At 34.8% G+C, this 23,437-nt stretch overlaps 1 protein-coding gene across 6 annotated transcripts in view; it reads right to left on the reverse strand.

The window, feature by feature from the left end:
- Positions 1–23,437, reverse strand: part of LOC121739342 (basement membrane-specific heparan sulfate proteoglycan core protein-like) — a 196,612-nt gene that overhangs the window by 71,965 nt on the left and 101,210 nt on the right. Inside the window, exon 1 of one of the 6 annotated variants that reach the window (XM_042131743.1) lies at positions 17,672–17,705. The exons of the other annotated variants lie outside the window; for them this stretch is intronic. The gene's annotated coding sequence lies outside the window, so the exon portion shown is untranslated. Of the gene's footprint in view, positions 1–17,671; positions 17,706–23,437 lie in introns of those variants that run through there. 6 annotated transcript variants of the gene reach the window in all.

Genomic DNA, 23,437 nt, shown 5'->3' on the forward strand with positions numbered 1-23,437 from the left:
ACACCTACTGAATTTGACTCTAAAGTTATTAAAACTAAATATACTTTTAGCTTCTTTTAGTAACTTTAGAGCCTGTATAATTTTAATCACCTGATTAAAATTATACCCACGATGCTAAGCAGAGTCCAAGCTCAAACCTGAGACAAGCTCAAATTACAATCGCCAGACCACCCATCAATATGATTTAATATCCCGAACATTTTTGTAAAATAAACGCAAGATTTGATATTGGGAGACACTTCAATTACTTTTATGGATACGTTTGGTGAAAACATTAAGTGTGACCTACATAGAGGTCTTAAAAGTGTATTAAATAAGGGCAAACGCACGGCCAGTGTAACGGTGTTCGTACTCACTTCCTTAGCACCTTCGTTAGTTAACTCTGCACTATTAAACTAAGTGTACTTCAAAAACCGCATAAGTTTTTTTAATTTAATGAAAATTGTGACGTTTATTTTGCCTTATTAAGACGGGCTAGAATACAATTTCCTATAACATTTTGTAGCTGTATCTCTATAAAGGTTAACCAATTTACAAGGGCAAATGTTGTATTATCGGAACACTGAAAATAGCCTCGATTACGTTGCGGTTTGCTCCTGAACTTTTGTCATACAACAATTCTGTATAATCTATAATTATAACTTTCGATTAACGATAAATTATTTATTGATGTAAAATATCAAATTATTCACATTATTTGTTGGGAATCACAATCAAAAATCTGATGAAGTAAGGACCCCATTTCTCGGGTTATGACACAAAAAAGGTCTTCAAGTCATGTATAATGAAAGTGTGTCTTTTTCAACGCAACTGGTTGACAACAGAGCACTGCAATCTTCATTCTGAGGTGATGGGTAAGACGAAAGTTGTTCAACCACGTATCTACGTTTTTGTTTTTAAACGAAAAATGGCCCTAGATACGTAGAAAAACATAAAAGTTACTGTAACTTATTTATGTGATATGAATATCACTTTCCCTATTCATTTGGCATGATTACTCTCTTGCAGATTCAAAATATCTACTCAATTATATATTACACGTATAGTTTATGTGTGCTTTATAATTATCTGATACGTTAGAACCTTGCTTATCAGACAAAGCTTGTTCTAAAACGCGTGTATGAGCTGATGCTGACGATGTTAAAAATATAGTAACTATTATAAGTTATAACCGTTCTACGTTGACGTGAACCACAAGGAATACTTTGCAAACTTGGTGCCCTATATGATATTATACGGAAACGGTTTTGATTTAATTTTTTTTTGTCATAACTACTTTAGAACACGAAGGGTGAGCGATGTCCCATAAATCGAACGAAATTACTAACCAACTATCATTACGGCCTTAGTAAAAAAAGAATCAAGTTGCTTCTCTTCGCAAAAAGAGTATTTTTTTATGAAGTTAATAATTATTAAAAACGTTAATTTTATTCGATAACTGCTTATGGTGACATAGTACAATAACCTATCTATATATTAATACGTGAGCCAAAAACTTTGTATCCCTTTTGACGAAAAATAGGGAAACGTAGGTGAATGAAATTTTGCACAGTTATGGTTTATAGGGTGAAGGAGTGCATCGAGCTAATATTATTTTGAAATTATGCTTTTATCATACATTTTTTTTAATAAATAAAATATTACACACACAACAACACATACACTAGGAAAAATGACAGATTTTTGAGTGACAAGCCTATACAGTCATATACGAATTATACTCTTTTATTTATGGTTGAAGTCAGTTGACAAAAAGTTGACAAATTGAAAATGGATTATAGTTTTTTTTTATTGAATCTTAGATTCTTAGATAGATTTAGAGATCAGCTGAGTCCCAGAGACAAGAGTTGAAAAAAATATGTTAAAGTCAATATTTTTTAACAAAACATAGGTAGTAGTCCTAAAATGTCGTTGAAACTAAGGTCGAATTTCGACCATTGGGCGATCTCTAGTATATATCATCAAGACAATAACTAAAGTCTTAAGTGCTAGTCTAAAAGCCTCTGCCACATTCCTGGATTTATTGTTTTCGCGTGATTACGTTCCAAAAATCATAATTTATATAAAAATAGATAGTTATAATGTGACAAAAATGTTTGCGTGATCATTTCCGTTGCGCAAAACATAAATGTGTTTTTATTTAGGACCGTAGAAGACTAAAGAACCATTGTGTAGTCAGTGAAAGATTTTTCGTGTCATTCTGTGTATGTGGAACGTTCAATCGATAATAGAATTAGCTGTTAGAAATAAATTTTAATCGCTACGTATAGTAGCTGTACGTTTATAGTATAGCTAACACGCTAGAATCGTATATCTTGAAGAAGCTAAATGATAAGTAAGCTTTAATCAGCTGGATCTAATACTTAATTGTCTTGATGTTCTTTCAAACTGATCATCATAACCACCAACCAGGTACGGTCGCAGGCTGTAAGTAATTTTGGGGAAGATCTCACGATATTTTTAATTACGGATCGTCAAGGTATTTAGGTATGTTAAAGGAAATAATTATGTTGAAATAAAATACTTCATAGTAGTTTGTAATTAGGTGCCTAGAAAGGGGTTACTATTAGTCAAGGAATAGAGAATCATGGTTCATGATGATAGGGATGCTGCGAAGCCACAACTTCTGGTTTAAAATAGATCGTCCCGCGTCCGTGGCCTTATAGTGGCTAGACAGTTTTGGTAACACAAGGATATATCTGTCCAAAATTAAAATTTTATTTTTATTTAATTGCAAGATCTTATTTTTAAACGAAGATGCCGTGATATGCATGGGATTTGATATGAAAAGATCTTGAAGAAGGTTGGAGAACTTAAAATGGTAAATAACTTGGAAGACTTAAAAGAACGCGAGCTCAGTTACAATGACAAGGAAAGGCACTGTAACTAGGCTTATGTAACAAGAATGTAGCTTTTATAACCATTTAGCCTACGAATAATAAAAACTAAGGAAAAGTAACCCCGTCAAAAAACATGCTCCACAATACTTGTCAAAAAAGTGTACCTTAGGTACACATTTCAATACATTTGCAATATTTAGGCAGAGTAGACAGAATCACAGAGTATGCCGACTTAGAACTGATGTTGAAATTTTTAAATTTGACGTATTATGACGAACATCGTCGCTAGGGTTGTTAAATTGTTACCGACGAATTTAAAACTATGACATATTCGCTGGACGTGTTCCTCTTTGGTCGTATTGTTGTTTGTGTTTTGGCACATGCGATTAAAATTGTCAGAATCCAATTTTGAAATCTTTATTTTTAATATTTAAAAATAAATTATATCAGCCAACGCGAGGCACATTCCGTTCATAATCCTAGTGAAACCCGACGAATTTGACAGATATTGAAACCTGTCCGTTTCTTTGCAGTCGAACTACTGGTAGTTATGTCTATTGTGATTTAGGTGACCTTGAGCGGTACTAGGCTGACGTTACATGACAGATCAAAAGGAACGAAATTTAAAACGGTAATAGTATCGGAGTAATAGTAGTTTTTATTATTCGTAGCATTTAGCATATTGATTCTTCAATTGGGTTAAAAATACCTTGCAACATCAAGGTCGCTGCCGAATTTAATTTGCAGAGGCTCTATAACATTAGGCCAGAGTTCTTCTCTATAAAGTACAAGTATACTCGATAGTTCCTCGATTTAGATGTCAGGATTTTCTCCAATAACAACAGAGTGATTAGCCATTTTAATGTAAATAAGCGACAATAAAGAGCGAAAGTGTGTAAAATTCTGCGTGTTGAAGTCGCTAAACCAAATTTGAAGAAGATGTAGGATATGAAGATGCTTTGAGTCGGGACTTAATCTATACATCTATACATCGATACATATAAATAAAATTGGAGTGTCTGTTTGTAATATTGAAAGAACCGTTTTTTACTACATGCATATGAATGTATATACGCTACATATATCAAAACAACATTTTTTACAATTTTTGTCTGTATGTCTGTCTGTTTGTTCCGGCTAATCTCTGAAACGGCTGGAGCTATTTTGCCGGGACTTTTTTTGGTAGATAGCTGATGTAGTAAGGTGTACCTTAGGCTACTTTTTAACCAACTTCCAAAAAGGAGGAGGTTATATTTTACTTTTTTCATATTTGTTAGCGGACTATCCATCTTTGTTATTATACTATGTTGACGCAGACGAAGTCGCGGGCAACAGCAGTTTAATAAAGGAATTTGAGCACAATTAATCAGGCTGAATGTATAAGCATGTTTGATAAGTTGAAATAACTTAGGTACGATTTAAAAACAGCTTGCTATCAGTGGTGGTTAAAAGCACAATTTGTTTTCATCTAAGGGGTTGCGAAAACTCTATGACGATGGATGGACCCACAAGTGAGAAATGGCGAGAAGCTAATCTTAATATAATCTAGCTTAATAGCAATTGGTATAAAACACTAAAACTAGATCTTTCGCAAGGAAACATGAGTTTTTACATGATTAATCGCTCGGGAACCTTACATTTTTCCGGGACTTTTTTTTTTCGAAAGGGTCTAAGCTACTGGTCTGGTTAAGACCATGGTAGTTTAATCGTGGCTATAACTAGTCTGTTGCTAGTTGGTTGGAAGTATACTATGTCTTCTCCCGGGACATAAAATATCGCCATACCAAATTTTGTCAAAATTCGTTCAGCGGTTTGGGCGTAAAAAGGTAACAAATAAACGGACTTTCGTATATTCTATATAATACTAGATGTCCCGGCAAACGTTGTTTTGCCATATAAAGTATTTGGCCCATAATAATAGACTAACAATAAAATAATATAGGCCATACCATAGCCCGTCACACAAACAACGGTCGCCGTTAGTCTCGAGTTGTAACAATTTACTTTTATTTATTCAACAAATTCATTTATCAATATAAAAAGTAGCCAGTAGCCGATTCTCAGACGGTCTACTGATATGAATATTATGCATATAAAATTTGGTAAAAATCAGTAAAGCCGTTTCGGAGGAGTACGGTAACTAACATTGTGACACGAGAATTTTATATATAAGACTAGCTGTCCCGGGCCCCGGTAAACGTTATTTTGCCATATAAAGTATTTCGCCTATATTATTTTATTGAAATCACAAAATAAGTATGGCGAACTTCCATCGCTATCCGTCGCCGTCAGTCTCGAGTTGCAATAGTTTACTATTATTTATTCAGCAAATGCACTTATCAATATAAAAAGAACCCAGTAGCCGATTCGCAGACCCACTGAATATGCATATAAAATTTGGTAAAAATCAGTAAAGCCGTTTCGGAGGTGTACGGTAACTAACATCTTAGACCTAAATTTAAACAGCTAAAGAAAAGCACTGCGAAGAATGTCATGAGTCTAATTTCTAAAAGACCAACCCATAAAGGCTGTCACCCAATATCTTAGGAACTCGACGCCGAGCCATAACAATAGCAGGGGCATTGACTGGCATTGTTTTTTGATGTCGCACGGAATATCCGATTACAAAATTGGACACATACCGCAGATGAACTAATTACCATTCCAGTTACTGTACTAGAAACGGAAATTAGTGAACCTAGCCCACGGAAGAAGAATAAATACAAGGAAGAAACACAAGACATAAAGAATGACCAGCGATATTAGTATTTCACAAAACATGAACGACAAAAAATGATTATCTTTGTGAATCAAAATACCTAACTATTGCAAATGTCGAACCCAAATTATTACCTAAATGTTATAGTAAAATTTCAAAAGTTATAGCTTTCTCTGTTCCTTGTAGAGAGTTCAAAGACGAAATTTTTTTTTCACTTTTGTGTATGGGGAAACTCGTGACGCTCGGGCCCTTGCCCATAGAAAAGTGAAAAAAGAAATTCGTCTTTCAGAGCTGCTACTTTCACAGTGAACTCTCTACAAGGAACACGTACACACCCTAAAGTATTATCACTTATTTTTGTTACACCCTGTATAAGTCCTCAATCTTGAAATTATACCTACTCGTATATTTTGAAAAGTTTATATTAAGAAAACTTTTCAAAATTGAACGATTATGATTTGAACGTTTGAATTCCATCTTTGTATTTATTATTGGACCATAAAGAGCATTTTGTGATTTAGAGCGTGTAGTGTGTACCTTTGTCATAGCCCACGCCAGCGGTAGGCGTAGGAAACTATTATTTTCTTTTGTATCATATTTGACGACCAAAGATAGCATCGCAGTTACATCACAGTTGAACTGTATTTGACAAAGATTTATCAAAATCAAAGATTTATGGAGCACTTGGTACTTAACCGAGTGTATGGGGAATCTGTTGTATGGGAAGAGTATATTAGGGGAAAGTTGATAACATATTATGTTTTTACTAGTTTTTATACCTATTTAAAAAAGAGGGGAAAAGGAGAGACCGCTTGATGGATAACAAAGGCTTGTGGACACTCGGCATGTAAGACCTTGTGTGTTCCATTAATGTATTATGCTGTTTAATATGAGGTTTAAAAATTCAAAAATAAATCCAATAAATCCAAGCACCAACTCTACCAAAAGGATATCTAGCTTATACACTAGCGCTGTCTGAGTTCCCAAACGCCAACCCCACCAAAAATACTACCATGATAAATACCATATGACATAAAAATAAATCCCCAAGGGAATTTGACAAACCGTTTATACTGATACATTATTTTGAAACTGATATTAATTTCACGAAGAGCGGTCGTTGCGTGCGCAAGGTACCGTCTCCCGCTTGCCTCAAACCAATGGCTTAGCGAATTGTTAAAAACTAAAATTTATTACTCAACTACACGAAACAAACTTATTACAGTTTGATTGTTTTATTAAATACTTTATCGTTTATGTTTTTGCAGGCTACAACTTACAAGCAGGTAGACATGAAAAATTATTGAATCGTCAATTTTTATATTAATAATTTTTATCGAGATTTAAAGATTTCGAAAAGATTGGTAACATTTTTGTGGTTTCATTTTTATTTAGCTGTTTAAAAAATATATTGGTTTTTAGCTGTTACATTACTTTTTTTATTTTAATTTTATATAGCCATTAAAGTTGATATTTAAAAGTCGCAGAAGCTTGTAACTCATAACCCTGCGCACGTAGTCGGTACATAGTTGCTCTTTATGCAAATCTGAACATCGTCACGACAACAGCTGCTTTTCGTCTTTTTGCCCCGTATTTTGTTCTTATAATCGCTATTATCTTTCTAATTTGTAAAGTTGAACTTTCTTTTCATATCTTTGTACAAAATCACGATGTCTGTTAACCGCTAAAACTGTTTTATGCATTTGGCTTCTTTATAATATAAATTTTTAAATGGCATTTTTCCCCTGAAAAATATTTTTACGTTCCTTTGTCAATTGACAGGTGATTAAAACTGCCAATAAATTGCTTTTAAATTATTTCAATGAGGGCTCATTTATACAGAACCGGTTAAATGCATTCCATGGAGCAAAGTGAATTAAGTCAAAGTTGACAAGTTTCTCAAGAAAACGCATTGTATTGTACTGCCTACGGCTGCAAATACCACATTCTAAAAGTCGGTCACTCGTATCAATGTATAGACAAACTTCTATGAACATTAAATTGTCAATTTATAACTTGAACTAAGGGGTTCCCTATTTTAACTTTTATCCTAGTTGGGTACCTAATACCTACTTTAAACCTTTTACTAGGGCTAACACATTAGACTGCCTTAGCTACTTCATTTTTATAGCATTTTGAAATTCCTGGTAAAGTTTTAAAGCATTGTTTCACTATTTCTTCTCGTTTAAGCATTTATTTTCTGTACCGCTTATGTTTAAATACTTTATCTGTTAAATTTATTACCCTTATTAAACTCAAATTCTAAATCAAAACTATTTATTTCTAAATAGGTTAACAAAGTTAACACTTTTAGAACGTCGCGTCTACATGAAGCCTACCACCGGTTCGGGAACTAACCCGGCGAGAAGAACCCAAAATATAAGACAATCCTTTCCCAGCAGTTTCGCTTGTCGTATTTGATCAACTATTTAGAAACCTTCGGTATGTAATTTTTAAATAATTCAATGAAATAATTATGACTAGACACGTAATTGCAAAGTTAAATTTAAGTTAGGTTAAATATCATGTCAATAATAATTGACATGATTAATTATAATTATTATATTATATTATAAAGATCAATAGAGATAACAATAATATGATGATATATTTTAACCAAGGGATATTTTTAATATCCATATAAAAAAAGTTAAAACTATTGTAAGCTGAACGAGGAACATAAGTGATCTAAAAGTTATAGTCATCGCCAGGAATGTTACATACATAATAATTAAACGAACCAAATACTTTTTAATTAAAACTCTACACTCCATGTCACTCTTAATCATACTCTAAATTATAGTGATTGGAATGTTGGTACAAGCTATTAGCTATAGAGTTGGATGATGACACATTTGCATTGCTGTGGCCCATCACGAGGCTAGTCAAAAATTTATACAAAAAATTGTTGTTTATATTATAACACTGTTTATTACTAATATTAATAATAAGTTGAATATATTTTTGTTTGAATGCGCTAATGTCACCGAGAGTAAACGACGGGGAAGGACATAGGCTAAGTTCTTACTTTACTGAAAAATGTACGGTTGCCGCGTAAAGGAGTGAGCACACTGAGACGGGCGGTGCCGGGGCTCAGCGTGCCGGGGCTCATCGCAATAATCCGCCTCCATACAATTTGTATGGAAGCGGAAATCCGCTGCGCCCCGACACAGTGTGCGATACGCACATCCGCTTCCATACAAATTGTATGGAGGCGGATTTTTGCGATGAGCCCCGGCACGCTGAGCCCCGGTACGGCCCGTCTCAGTGTGCTCACTCCTTAATTCCTTAATTACACGGGCAAAGCAATGACGCTGCCGGAGCCTTGGCCCTTGCAGAACGTTTAGTTTAGTGTAAAAATTATATTATAAAGGAAAAGCGACTACAATAATTAAATATTTATTGTTATTAAAGAGATAGACTATAGACACTCCATTTCATGAATGGATTTTATTCGTAGGAATTACTTTTTACTGTATAATAGATAAGTATTAAGTATATTATTTTCAAGAGCATAATATTGATAAAAAAAATTATGAGGAAGATCCAAGTGACGACCTGATTACTGAATTCAATTGCAATAAAATCAAATCAATGTATTTAGGACCTTTTAGATTTGAATGCAAATGTGTTTCATTAATTATGTTATGTAATGGTCTGCCTATTCAGGTTTATGTCAAATCCTACACATTGATCGGCCGGCCATAACTATCCGCCTACCGCTGATCTATTTAATTGCCTATTGATTTATTACAATTTTAAAATTGGAATACAACTTTTATGACATGGTTTAGGCGCGGTTTTCGCATGCTGGATTCAGCTAGAAAAAATTGTGTTTATTTTTTTCGTGCATAGCTATTGATAGGCATTTTAGAGCGCTTACAGACGAACGGCACGTGTCGTCGGCACGCGTCGGCGGAAGTCGACGGCAGACGACGGCACGTGTCGGCGGCAGTCGAAGGCAGTCGGCGGCACGTGTCGGCGGAAGTCGGCGGCAGTCAGCGGCAGTCGACAGCAGCCGTCGACAGTTTATCACGCTTGCACTTGTGACGTATCGCGTTAAGGTAAGCGTCCACAGGTACGTGTACGTGTACGCAACGGACGTTTCGCATCAAACGGATATTTTTTTTACAGTACGTCCACTGTATCGGCAGCGTACGGATTACCGACTAGCCAGTATGTTAACGTTCAAGTTAGTCAACAAAGTTCCTAAGTCAAAATTTCTGTTTTCGACTTTTCCATCCACACCCCCTTTAGATCATTAATTTACTAGGCTAGTCGGTAATCCATACGCTGCCAATTCAGAGGACGTACTGTGAAAAAATTATCCGTTTGATGCGAGACGTCCGTTGCGTACGATACCGACCTGTGGACACTTACCTTTAGGCGGTACGTCAAAACTGGGGCCTACCACGATACCTAGATAAGCACTAATTACCGAGATAAGCAATATTACTTTAAAGTCAAGCTAGCGATCTTAAAAAAGTTAATATTTAACAGCGGATTTAACAATGTTTTGCATTTTTTACTGTTTTTAGTAAAATTATAATTAAAAAGTGAGTAGTACGGTAATGTTGTTGTAATCGACGGCCTCGGTGGCTCAGTGGTGAGCGCGTTGGTAGCTCAAGCGGAGGTCGCGGTTTCGAATCCCGCCGACGGAACAAAAAGTTTTCAAAGTTCCTGGGTCATGGATGTGTATTAAATTTGTGTATAATATAATAAAAATCTTAAATATATGTACAGTATAAAACCCGTAACACAAGTCCTTCAGGTACTTACCACGGGGCCAGACTGACGTGGTGTGAAGCGTCCATAGATATTAAAAAAAAAATACAAAAATCTTGCAATAAAGTGTTCTGGAAACATGATAGTTTTAGGGAAGATCGTGGTAGGCACCCTGCATGCGTCATAAACTGTCAACGGCTGCCGTCGGCTGCCGTCAACTGCCGCCGATACGTGCCGTTCGTCTGTAAGAAGCCTTAGGCATAATTCGTTCGAGCCCTATATTCTCTTCTTTGACTTATAACTTTTACTTTGAATAAAATTAACAGTATCAGAATTTCTAATAAAACCTTTAACAAAAAGCCCTATAGTAACAACAATACTTTAATTAGTTTATTATGTAATAAGAAATCTATGTAGAAACAGCAATAGGCATATATGTTAGGATGTCAATGAAGTGATAACAGAAGACGCGTGACCTATAAATGTTTATTGTACTTATCTCAGGGTCCAGAAGGGCATACTAGTAGTAAACTAGTCTGATAATATAATGAGCTTATAAAAATAACGTTGACCACCAACGTTGCTTTACGTATAGGCATTTTAAGGATCGAAAAAAAGATATTAAATATCTGTATTCTAAAGGTATTTTAATAGATATACCTTGAGAATATTAATATAGAGGTTAGTTCCCGAACCGGTGGTAGGCATCATGTAGGACATTCTGAAAACATTTATTTTAAATTTATTCAGAAATAAAACAATTTTGATTTGATTTGATTTGAATAGTTTATACCAAAGTTATCTGCTAAGATATTATGATCCGTCTATTCAAAATCAGTAAAATATTCAATGTAATAAGATGATGGTATTATTCGGGACATCTAAAGAACAAAAGGTATAGTCGACCGCCATATCTTCTATTTAGATTCGATAGAAACATGAGTATTTTCGAATGTTTGTCTCTGGAATCGAGTATCGTATTTTTCTTTTGATATAAGGGTGGGAGCAAGGTGGGAGCGCGCGTAATTTCGAGAGCTCGCGTCGTCTCGCTAGCAAAACAACACCACATCAAAGGGCATTTAAATAATAAAATAACAAACTAAATACTGCAAACAATGTAAATGGATGAATTCATTTGTAAGTATTGTTCTGATGTGAAGTATCTCCAAAAATACTGACTCGGGTTCGTGTTAATGTAGAGTGTTAAATATAAGTGCTACAAGTCTGATTCAAAGTTAATATTATCATGTTCTGATTCTTCTCATTTTGACAAGCGTCTAGATATTATCAGACTGACGATGTATGTTACCTTTTTAATGATATGGATACATAGAATTTTTATGCTACGGAAAAGGACATGCTGCCTTCTATTGCGGAAAAATGAACGAAACCCGTGTGATAAGCAAATTGCTACGCAATTAACTTTGGGGCGAGATTTAGTATTGTTATACGCTTTTTCATAATTATACTGTTTACGTAGTCCAAGTAGGATTACAGCTACGAATAAAGATTCTCTTTAAATATGTAGGTGTTATGAAAACAAGCAATTAGGAGTATAATATATATTCATATGTTTACTATATTAATGACAAAGATGGCGGACTAAACTGTAATCACGTCCTACATCTGTCGCTGATAATGATAATATTAATATTCTAAATATAGGGAATGTTGGAAATCGTGACCTAAAGCCATACCTTTGTGACGAAGTGACTGCGTGCCTAGCAAAACCAAGGATAGTAGTTCCAAAGACGCCAGTACACATCAATAAATCTGTCTTGATGTTTTCTTGTCACAGCCATGATTGGTTTAAATATTCATCAAACCCATAAAAGGAGATATTACTTTGATGTTTTCCTAATCACCTTTACACCATGAACATCATCTACAATTCATGTCATTACATTCGTTTGTCGCGGGGAACCGTATATATTCCGGCATAAAAAGTATCCTATGTCCTTCCCATGGACTTAAACTATCTGCATATAAAAAATCATCAAAATCGGTTCAGCGGTTAAAGCGTGAAGAGGTAACAAACACGGTTTTTAAGTATGGATTTGAAATTTAATAACTTAATGTGAATCGCATTCTTCAATAATATTGTCTTTAATGAGCTTTATGTGTTACTAATGGACGTTATGGACATGCAACAACAAGGGATGCACAAAAGCGAGTCTCTTGAAGTATGAGTCAACATAATGAAAGAATAATGCTTTTATAATTGCCCTGCTGACTGAACAGAATAATCACGTCTTATAAAACGTTAACAGCTTCGCATACAAGAATTATAGTATACTAATAGAAGTATAGTATTGTTAGGTTTTATAAATTTTTACTATTTAAAACAATAATTATGAATAGCAAAATTAGAGAAACCTAACAGCATTAGAAATAAGTTTCATTGCAAATAAAAGCAACATTGAAATGTTATATTGTTTAGTAACGTTAACGTATGTCCGTCTAAAATTATTATATCACCACTTCTTGACACGGAAAGAAAATGATTGTACCTAGGAGTGAGAGTACTCCAAACTAATAGGGGTTTACCGTATTCCAATCCAGTGATCGAGTCCAGCGCTGGATCACTGGAATCATGTTTTGCACTGGAATTAGCAAGCCTTGCCCGTTAACATAATTCCAGTAACAATGATAAAAATGATAGTATCCCTAATGTAGGTAAGTCATTACATCTTTCTAAAATATCTTTAATAACAAATTTTACACACGTTCTTATCAACAATCACTGTTCCTCGCGTAACAAAGTCAATAAATAAGCGTATTAGGTTTGATAGTGTAGACACGTATTATTCAAAATATATTCCAAGCTTTACTTCTTGGACACTATTTGAATTGATGAATATGTTAGATGGAGTTTAATTTTTAGGGTTCCGTAGCCAAATGGCAAAAAACGGAATACTTATGGATTCGTCATGTCTGTCTGTCTGTCTGTTTGTCTGTCTGTCCGTCCGTATGCCACAGCCACTTTTTTTCTGAAACTATACATCTACTTACCAGTTTCAATAGTATAGCTCTTATACTATTGAAACTTGGTAAGAAGATGTAGTCTGTGAACCGCATAGAGATTTTGATACAAACATGGAAAAAATATTAAAAATTTTAGGGGGTAGGTATAACTGAAACAAATTTTTTTTCGTCTAACCTATGCGTGTGGGGTATCTATAGATAGATCTTCAAAAATCATATTGAGGTTTTTAATATAATTTTTTTCTAACCTAAATAGTTTGCGAGAGAGACTCTTCCAAAGTGGCAAAATTTGTAACTTTTAAAGTACAGTACACGTGCGAAAAGACGTAAAGACAGTACGTAAAGACACATGATAAGTCTAAAAAAATACATGATGTAGGTACATTACTATAAAAACTACCAACGAAAATTGGTTTGAACGAGAAATAACAAGTAATTTTTTATACGTGATAAATGGTAAACCTCAATTTAACTTTCAATAAATTACCTGAAATATTAAAATAAATAAAAACCTTTTAATTTCATAAAAATAAATCTTTATTAAATTGCTGCTGCGGAACCCTTCATGGACGAGTCCAACTCGCACTTGGCAGATTTTTTTTTGTTTCTTATGTGTTTTTCTACCGAAAAATTAAATTTTATGGAACCATTAATATCTGTCTGTCAAAAATTTCTGAGTGTCGGACTTTCATAAAGTGAATTTTAGGAGTGACAGAATCAGTGTTATGTCCCATTTCGCTTGATAAAGCTATCAACGCATCAGAACAATTTATATTAATATACTAATATTGCTATAAACTAGCAAATCAGTTAGAAAACCAGTGCTTTTCAAATGCGTGAAATTTTGTAACTGGTATAGGGCTGATGATTGTGGTGATAGTCGGAGTAATCGTGGATCAGTCGGGTTTCTTGGCATTTGTTTCGATGGGGTTGTTAAACTTGATCAAGAACCGTTAGTCACCTCAAACGCAGGCGCATTTCATACGTTTCCAATAATTCACGAACTTTATACAATCCATACTTATATTATAAATGCGATGCGACAGTGTGCTTGTCCGTTTTTATGTTTCTGTATTGAGATACTTTGAGTTCTGGAAAAAGATATATTAAGATACTATTAATCCCGGAAAAATGTACGGTTCCCGCGCGGTAAATGGATTTCTGCATAACTGAGTTACGGGCGTCATGTGGTATATAATTGACGACCTCTGTGGCTCAGTTGGTGGGCTTTTGGTAGCTCAAGCCGGAGGTCGCGGGTTCGAATCCCGCCGAGGGAACAAAAAGTTTTCAAAGTTCCTGAGTCATCATGGATGATGTATTAAATATGTGTATAATGTAATAAAAATCTTAAATATATGTATAGTAATAGCTCCCACACCGGTTTCGGTGACGGTGGCCGGTTTCATTGAAACTAAGCCAGCTACGCAGGAGTAATTTTATAGTGCCCAAGTGTGTGCGCAGTACACAAGAGCACTCTCTATTCCTTTACTCTCATAACCCAGTGGGACGGAAGACCGACACGACCGGTGAGAGATCAGGCGCAGGACCAACTTTTTACATGCCCATCCGATGCATGGATCATCTTACTTGTCAGACAATCAGGTGATCAGCCTGCATCGTCCTAACCAAACTTGGAAATAACATGTTTCCAACGCGGGAATCGAACCCACGACCTCCGAGTCAAGAGCCGCGCTCTATACCACTAGACCACGGAGGCGTTACATACTTTTATACTATACATTACATATGTATAGTATAAAAGTATTAAATATAATTATTTCCGTTGTCTGGTACCCGTAATACAAGTCCTTTAGGTACTTAGCACGGGGCCAGACTGACGTGGTGTGAAGCGTCCATAGATATTATTATTATTACCATTAATTGTAATATATTAAATAGTGGAGGAATAATTAGAACACATATAATCTTCTTATATATAAAATTCTCGTGTCACAATGTACCGTTAAGTACCGTACTCCTCCGAAACGGCTTTACTGATTTTTACCAAATTTTATATGCATATTCAGTAGGTCTGAGAATTGGCTACTGGGTACTTTTTATATTGATAAGTGCATTTGTAGAATAATAATAGTAAATTATTACAACTCGAGACTGACGGCGACCATTGTTTGTGCGACGGGATAGCGATGGACGTTGCCATGGTGACAATTTAGTCACTTCAATAAAAATATGATATGGGCGAAATACTTTATATGGCAAAACAACGTTGCCTGGGACAGCTAGTTTTTACATAAAATATTAAACGATAAATGATTTAAGAAATTAATATAAAAATATTTTTTTAATAGAATATCTTATATTATGATCTTATCTGTATCTTTTTGAGTTAGAGTTACTTTCAAATAATTCATTCATAAATTCAATGACTACTCCAATGATACAAAACAGATCTCAACATTAATCTCAATATTGGCTTGATTTTTCCGACTGAGTGTGCGCGCAACCCTGGGCTCCAGTGTTTTTAAAAATGTCACCAGACATCAGCATGGAGACATTTCTTTCAAAGAAAATATTATTTTTTGGCGGTCCGTCAAAAATGTCACTTCAAGGGTTCCGCGAACAAAAAAGTTTGAGAACCGCTATTACAGTTATCCTCGGAGGTCGTGTCACGCTAATTTGAGCTCTATCTGAGTTTTCAATCCTTTGTATAAAGCCTAACCGTAGTCTTTTCCCTAAACCCTATATGAGCTTATCTCTTGATTGTTGGCCTATCATTCGAATAACCGGTTTCTGCTTTGGCTAGAACAATAGCAGTCACGAAATACAAAACAGCTTTACTATGAAGATATTTCGCGCTCGGCTCGATGCAAAAGCTCCGAATTGCTTTATACGTTTACAAAATTTTATTCTCCTTTTGATTACTTTTGGATGTGGCCATTTTCTGTTAAGAATATTTGTAGTTTTTTATTCTTTAGTTAAAATATTATTTTTAAACTATAAATAATACTAAATAATATTCCAGTAACTTCATATGTGCAGAAATCCGTTAATCTCGCGCGTAAATTATTTTTCTGATAAAACTAGTGGAGCCTTTTTAAACACTCAAAGTGTTCATGAAAATTTTATTCATCATCAAAAGTATTTTATCAAAGTTGGCTGCGCAAAAAGGCGACAGAAAAAAGTCATAGTATTTTGATTGATCCTTTTATCATTACTTATTTTCGTATTACCATTTCATTAATTAATCGGACAATTAGTGCAGAATTGACATCAAACCTCGAAATGATTAATGACCCTCTATGTAGAGAACAGGAATCACCTCTGATTTATTCACGATTCATTTAAAAATTGTTTTTTTTTTTCAACTTCGAGCACGTAAGTTTAATGAAACCTACTTTTTGTTATTGCAGCCAGCAATTTCCAGGTATGATTTAGCGACAAAAGTTTGAAAACTTAGAGTTTTTTTGAGTTCAATACAGTCGGTGAGTGTTATAATAATTATAAAATAAAATGTTGGTTATAAAATTAAAATATGCGACAAATTTTATACCTTACGATAGTGCCACGAGTCGAGACACAAAACTTCACAATAATTTTGACCTGAAACGAATATTTGTGACTCCTCTCGTGATTTGAACTGTATTATAATTAAAATAAATTTTTTTCGACGCAAACTAGAACCTGCTGGAACTATTTTCCTTTAATTGTATTTAGCAACTACGTGAATGTCACTCATAACTAAATTTCATAACATAATTTGAGAAGCAAATAACTTTTAGTGGAGCGAATGAAATCATCATCAAAATTAAACTGTATAGATTATGAATCCATGTTACAATGTAAAATATTTACAATACGATGATACAAATTCAATCTAGACTTGTTTGCAATGGTAACTAGATAAAGCCTGCAAAAAGGTTGATTATACGCGTAGAGCGGACATGTTTAAAATTTACCGGCTAGTGAGATCACTGCGTATAAATAAAATGTTCTAAATTAAATAGTTTCTATCACCTTATCTTATGAAATTTATATTTTTAAATATTCGAATATGATTTAAGTTAAAAACTTTTTCGAGCTAGCTAAGGCTGAATTTCTTTTACTTTTCATTCCAATTTTTAAGTGTCTTACTGCCGCACTCAGAGTGGAACATTAATTACTTAAATGTAATTAATTAAAAACTTGGACATATTAAACCTATGGGGTTTTATCTGTCAAACTCTGTCAAACTCTTCATTAAATTGAAGGTTAATCACAATTAAATGTCTCTGAGTACGGCGGTTACTTTTTAAAAAAAAATGGGGGTTTACATTTCCCAAAATTGCCTAGACAAATCGGGAAAATTCCTGTTATCAAGTTGCCACCAAAAAAGTTTCAAACCGCAAATAAAAAGAATCGCAAGGTAATGTAGAGCGCGCTTGGATACTGTCACAAAACTTACGAGTGAGTGCGACGCGTAGGGCGTGCGATCCGCCGCCCGGTTCGAATAAGACTGCCTACGGTTGAGGCATTGCACTAGGATGCATACAATTTGCGTGTCTAACATTTGAAACCACTTTATACGACATTGTCCAGGCCTGCCGAAGTTTAAAATGTGAATTATGTAGTTTTTCAGTGACACCATCGACTCTACGTGCTTTTTATGTAGCAGTCATTTCTTTTTCTATGTCGATCTGAATTCCAAGTTCAATGACTAATTTTTGCTACACGTCATTATAATCATCTTTATCACCTTGAGCTCCCTAATCTAGGTCGCGTAGGCATTCAGGTATTTATATTGTCTTAACAAACAAAGTTTTCAGATGTAAACTATCTGTTGCAGTGTGTATTTCATAACATATAATTAGATTTAATTTGGCTTGTGAACTACCTTGTGAACCATAAATCATTTACTGACAACGGCTGCTTTGATAAATGCCTAATATTCTACAGTACCCTTATAACTTATATATTATACGTTTTGACATGAAGTATTGTGTTAAATAATAGTATTTTAAAAAGATAAAACCGACTTAAAATTGTACGTAATTAAGAATTAAAATTTCCTATCTCAAAAACTACTGAACCAATTTGATGAAACTTGCAGTATTCTCTAAGTTGAACAATACCTAGTACAACAAAAAATAATCACTTAAATCGAACTTGTAGTTCCGGAGATATGCGTGCACAAACATAAAAACATACATACACTTTTGAAATTTGGCACATTTGTTCAGAAGCTGCTACAGATTAACATTAAACATACTATACAAAAACTGGACAGTTCGGAAAATATTACATACATACGCGTCGAATTGATAACCTCCTTTTTTGAAATTGGTTAAAAATAACATAAAAACTGCTGAAAATGAGATTAAGCAACTATCAATAATATTAATAATTTAATACGGATACTTTTTAAACTGCGATTTTTACCCATACCGCTTTAATATTTTTGTTGTGCAATAATTAACTAGGTATTATTAATTTTATTATTATTTGTTTTTTATTAGTTACAATATTGTGGGCGCATTTTATCTGAAATAAATTATTTCTATTCTATAACCACAATTTAATCTATAGATAGACATATATTGACGTAACATAATAATATCTAATGGGATGAGGTGTTCATGATATGACTAGTCTCATTTAATATAATGATACAATTAAAAGTAAAGCAAATAAAGTGTACAAGAAGTAAGTGGAATTAATTTATCTAAAGGTTTCTTAGAACAGGTCTTATGTTCTTGGTGGTCTTATGTTAAATTCAAAGGTATTAAAAGATAGACTATTTACGGACAATTTGAAGTATATTTTCTGTACAAATCACAAAAACTTAGTGCAGTTCATCTTCTTAATATATATAAAATTCTCGTGTCACAATGTCAGTTACCGCACTCCTCCGAAACGGCTTTACTGATTTTTACCAAACTTTATATGCATATTCAGTAGGTCGGCTACTGGCTACTTTTTATATTAATAAGTGCATTTGTTAAATGAATTAATAGTAAATTATTACAACTCGAGACTGACGGCGATCATTGACCATCGTTTGTGCGACTGGATAGCGATGGACGTTGCCATGGTGCCATACTTATTTAGTCATTTCAATATGGGCGAAATACTTTATGTGGCAAAACAACGTTGCCGGGACAGCTAGTTTATTTATAAATCCATTGTTACAGTGTTTTTTGTAGAAACAATGATTTACATACAGTTGATTTGTAATTTTGCTCTGTATCTCTAAAAAAACATGCACATTTCACTTAAAAAAATCGCTTTAAAGTGTCTGAAATATCTGAAAAACCTCCGAGGTAAAAACTTTTAAGCCAAAAGAAACATTTTAGACATGAAATACAGTGGAAATTGCAGATGTAACTGAGCGCCCATGTCTACGTTCCGCAGGACGGAAGGTGTAATCGAGTCCTCAGACAGCATTTAAACAAAAACATCAAAAAAAATCGGCCAAGTGCGGGTTGGACTCGCCCATGAAGGGTTTCGCGGCAGCAGCAGTAAGGTTATTTTTATAAAAGGAAAAGGTTTTTGATTTATTTTAAAATTTCATTTGATTTAATTAAACTTCAATTAAGGTTTGCCATTTATGACGTATAAAAAAACTACTTGCTAGATCTCGTTCAAACCAATTTTCGGTGGTAGTTTTTATAGTAATGTACATCATAATATATTTTTTTAGGCTTATCATGCCCTTTAGAAGTTAGGGGGGGGGGGGGGGGGGGGCACACATTTTACCACTTTGGAAGAGTCTCTCTCGCAATCTATTCAGGTTAAGAAAAATGATAATAGAAACCTCAATATGATTTTTGAAGACCTATCCATAAATACGCATAGGTTAGATGAAAATTTTTTGGTTTGTTTCAGTTGTATCTATGAGGACCTCTAAAATTTTTAATATTTTTTCCATTCTTGTAAGTTGTATCAAAATCTTAATGCGGTTCACAGACTACATCTACTTACCAAGTTTCAACAGTAAGTATAGCTCTTATAGTTTCGGAGAAAAAAAGTGGATGTGACATACGGACGGACATACAGACATTACAAATCTATAAGGGTTCCGATTTTGCCATTTGGCTAGGGAACACTTAAATAATGTCAAATTTAGAATATGGGCACCCTATGTCACAGTTTTCCCGCAGGACGGAAAGTTTGATCGGGTTCTCAGGGAGCATAAACAAAAACTTAAAAAGAATATAATAAAAATATTCGAATAATTCTCGACTGACTTTAAATGGATATTTAACGACAAAAATCAAGTTTAGAGTATTCGCTACCTGAGATACGAAGTTTGATAATGAAGATAAGTGAAGTCCAGTTACATTAGCACTTGTAAGGTGACGCGAGTTCACAAGTGTCGCTTCAAAGTTGCCCACCGCCTTGCCGTCTCCTTAGAAACCTCTGTAACATTTCCAACTAAAACCTACGTAATCCAAGAGCGACATTTTTCTAATTGGGTCAGTGATCACGATCATTAGTTGCTTATTAAATCCATTCTTTTTGGCAGGTTTACGAAAAAATTTCAAGCAACCGTACGGTCCGATTCCGATGCAGTGGTGCCGCCGATTATATTATTTCTATTGGAACAAGATGTTCTATGGCTATGGCAATATTATATTGACAGTCTAATACAAAACAAAAAAACATCCCTTTTCCCCCAACACAAACCTAACTTAATTCCTTTACAATACTATGTCTTCGACCGTAGTCGGGGTTCTCAAACTGAATATGTTAGCTAAATAGCTACTACAGTCTATTACTATATTGATATGATATAAAAACGAATATGCTTTACGAGCGTACGATAGCGATGACTATACAATACTTATGCCCACGCCTCTGCTGACTTCGGTACTTCTTATCCCAAGTATCGACTTTCTGTTTGTCTGCTTACAGTTTTGCCGAGCAAAGCAAGCTATCACAATAACCTACCGCTTTCCGAGAATTTGGTTGAGGGAAGCGGATTAGCTTTTTTGGGATTTTAAGCCGACTTCCAATAAGAAGGAGGTTTCTCAATTCAACCGTATTATTATAATATTATGTTCTTTTGTATAGCTTTATTTGATAATACTATCAGGAAGTTGATTCCTAGGCAGATGACGGACCTAAGTAATTTTGTCGCGTAAAGTCAAACCCATCAGACCGATCACAGCTAATATTGAATTGACATAAGCCGACCAAATGACGTAGGTCCGTCAACTGCCTAGGTATCAATTTCCTCGATGGTACATAACACTTCGAGTTCTTTTGCACCAAAATTTGTTTATTGCGCGAGAATATCCAACGTCCTTTCCTGGGACTCAAAATATCTCCATACCTTTCACCAAAATCGGATCGCCGTGAAGAGGTAACAAGCAGACAGTTTTGAAATTTTAATATTAGTGTGGACCAGTATCATGGATGTCACCTTAATATAAGTTATACGCCTAAGCATGGAATCACGTAGAGTAAAAACCACGGCTCAGGCTTTCTTCCACACATTCAGTATTGCTCAATAGTTTTACTCTAAATCAGTGGCGAAGGGTGATTTTTTTCGGAAGGGAAGCCGGAGTAAAAAATCTACTTACTAAAACGCTCAGCACTGATGTTCAACAATGTTCGAGTTTCAAGTTTGATAATGATGCCTTTGAAAAATGCCTTCTGAGTTAAGTTGTATGCGTGACGGCACATGCGGTCATTCAAAACTAAGTTTCCTTTTGTATTTGCACTGCGTTCAATACCTAAGTAATGCCTCTATAAGTGCAACATTAACGCCTATAATTAGTTTAGTGTTTACCAACAGTTCAAAGAAAGTGAGAGTTGAAACTGACACAAAGTAAAGTGGATTAGCAGTGAACTTAAAGAGAAGAAAAATATGGCTTCGTTATATTTCAAAACGGAATAAGTCTGAAATCGTATCGCTCCACATTTCTTATGGCCGGTTGCGTTATTCCAATCCAGTGGTCTACTCTACCTTGGAATAATATAAAGGGTCACTGGAATGCACTAAATTGCATTCCAGAGCATTGATTTTTGACTGAAGGTCAAAATAGGGCTTTAAGCACTAAGGATCACTATAGGGCTTTCGATTTGCTAACTACAAAATAAGAACCAATAAACAAAGCCTATTGCTATATTTTATGCTAAATCATTCACTATTAAAAAGTAATAATGTATTAAAACAGAAAAAAATGCTGCACTGTCTTTTAAGTCTTGAAAGATGTAGCACTAAGTAACAAAAAGTGTTATTTTTACCGCGGTTCACTTTGAGTAACATTAATAGGTTTCATTCCATTACTTTTAACTCAACTGAAAAGGTTAAGATTTTATTTCGTGACAAATTATCTTATTATGAAACCGAGGCTATCCTTGATGCTTCTACTCCAACTTGCTCTACGCAGATATTTTATGAAATAAGGGGGCAAACGAGCAAACGGGTCACCTGATGGAAAGCAACTTCCGTCGCCCATGGATACTCGCAGCATCAGAAGAGCTGCAAGTGCGTTGGCGGCTTTTTAAGAGGGAATAGGGTAATAGGGGAGGGTAGAGAAGGGAATAGGGTAGGGGATTGGGCCTCCGGTAAACTCACTCACTCGGCGAAACACAGCGTAAGCGCTGTTTCACGCCGGTTTTCTGTGAGTACGTGGTATTTCTCCAGTCAAGCCGGCCCATTCGTGCCGAAGCATGTCTCTCCCACGTAAAGAACTAAAAGTGTTAAACATTTGATGCCGAAAAATGGTACGGTTTCTGCGCGATAATCGAATTAATGCGCAACAGGGTTACTGGCGTCAGCAAGTATAATAATAATTAGTGATGATACCAAAAAATGTAACGTGGCTCGCTCGGTACTAACTGGTCTATAATAAACTTAAATTGGCGGACCGATATTTTTTTCGTTCCAAAAAATTCAATTAAAATGCCACTTTATGACAGACTCTAGTCCTAAAAATTCAAATAATATATCCTACTCCATGACATAATACTATAGTCTGTCATAAAGTGGCATTTTAATTGAATTTTTGTCGGTCGCGATTGGCCGCCGTATAGATCGGAACGGCACCTTTAGTTTATGTCCACAGTTTGTCTATACTTTCGCACATCTACTGGTGGCCGTGCTAGGGCTACTGGTACGCACACTAACGAAAATGTCTATAAATACAATTACAACTACAAATAAAGGCTACGCGCGCTCGTAGATTGAAGAGTAGAACTAGAACTTTACTCACATACGGTT

This window comes from Aricia agestis, chromosome Z, assembly GCF_905147365.1.
Source record: "Aricia agestis chromosome Z, ilAriAges1.1, whole genome shotgun sequence".
In the NCBI taxonomy this organism is placed as follows: domain Eukaryota; kingdom Metazoa; phylum Arthropoda; class Insecta; order Lepidoptera; family Lycaenidae; genus Aricia; species Aricia agestis.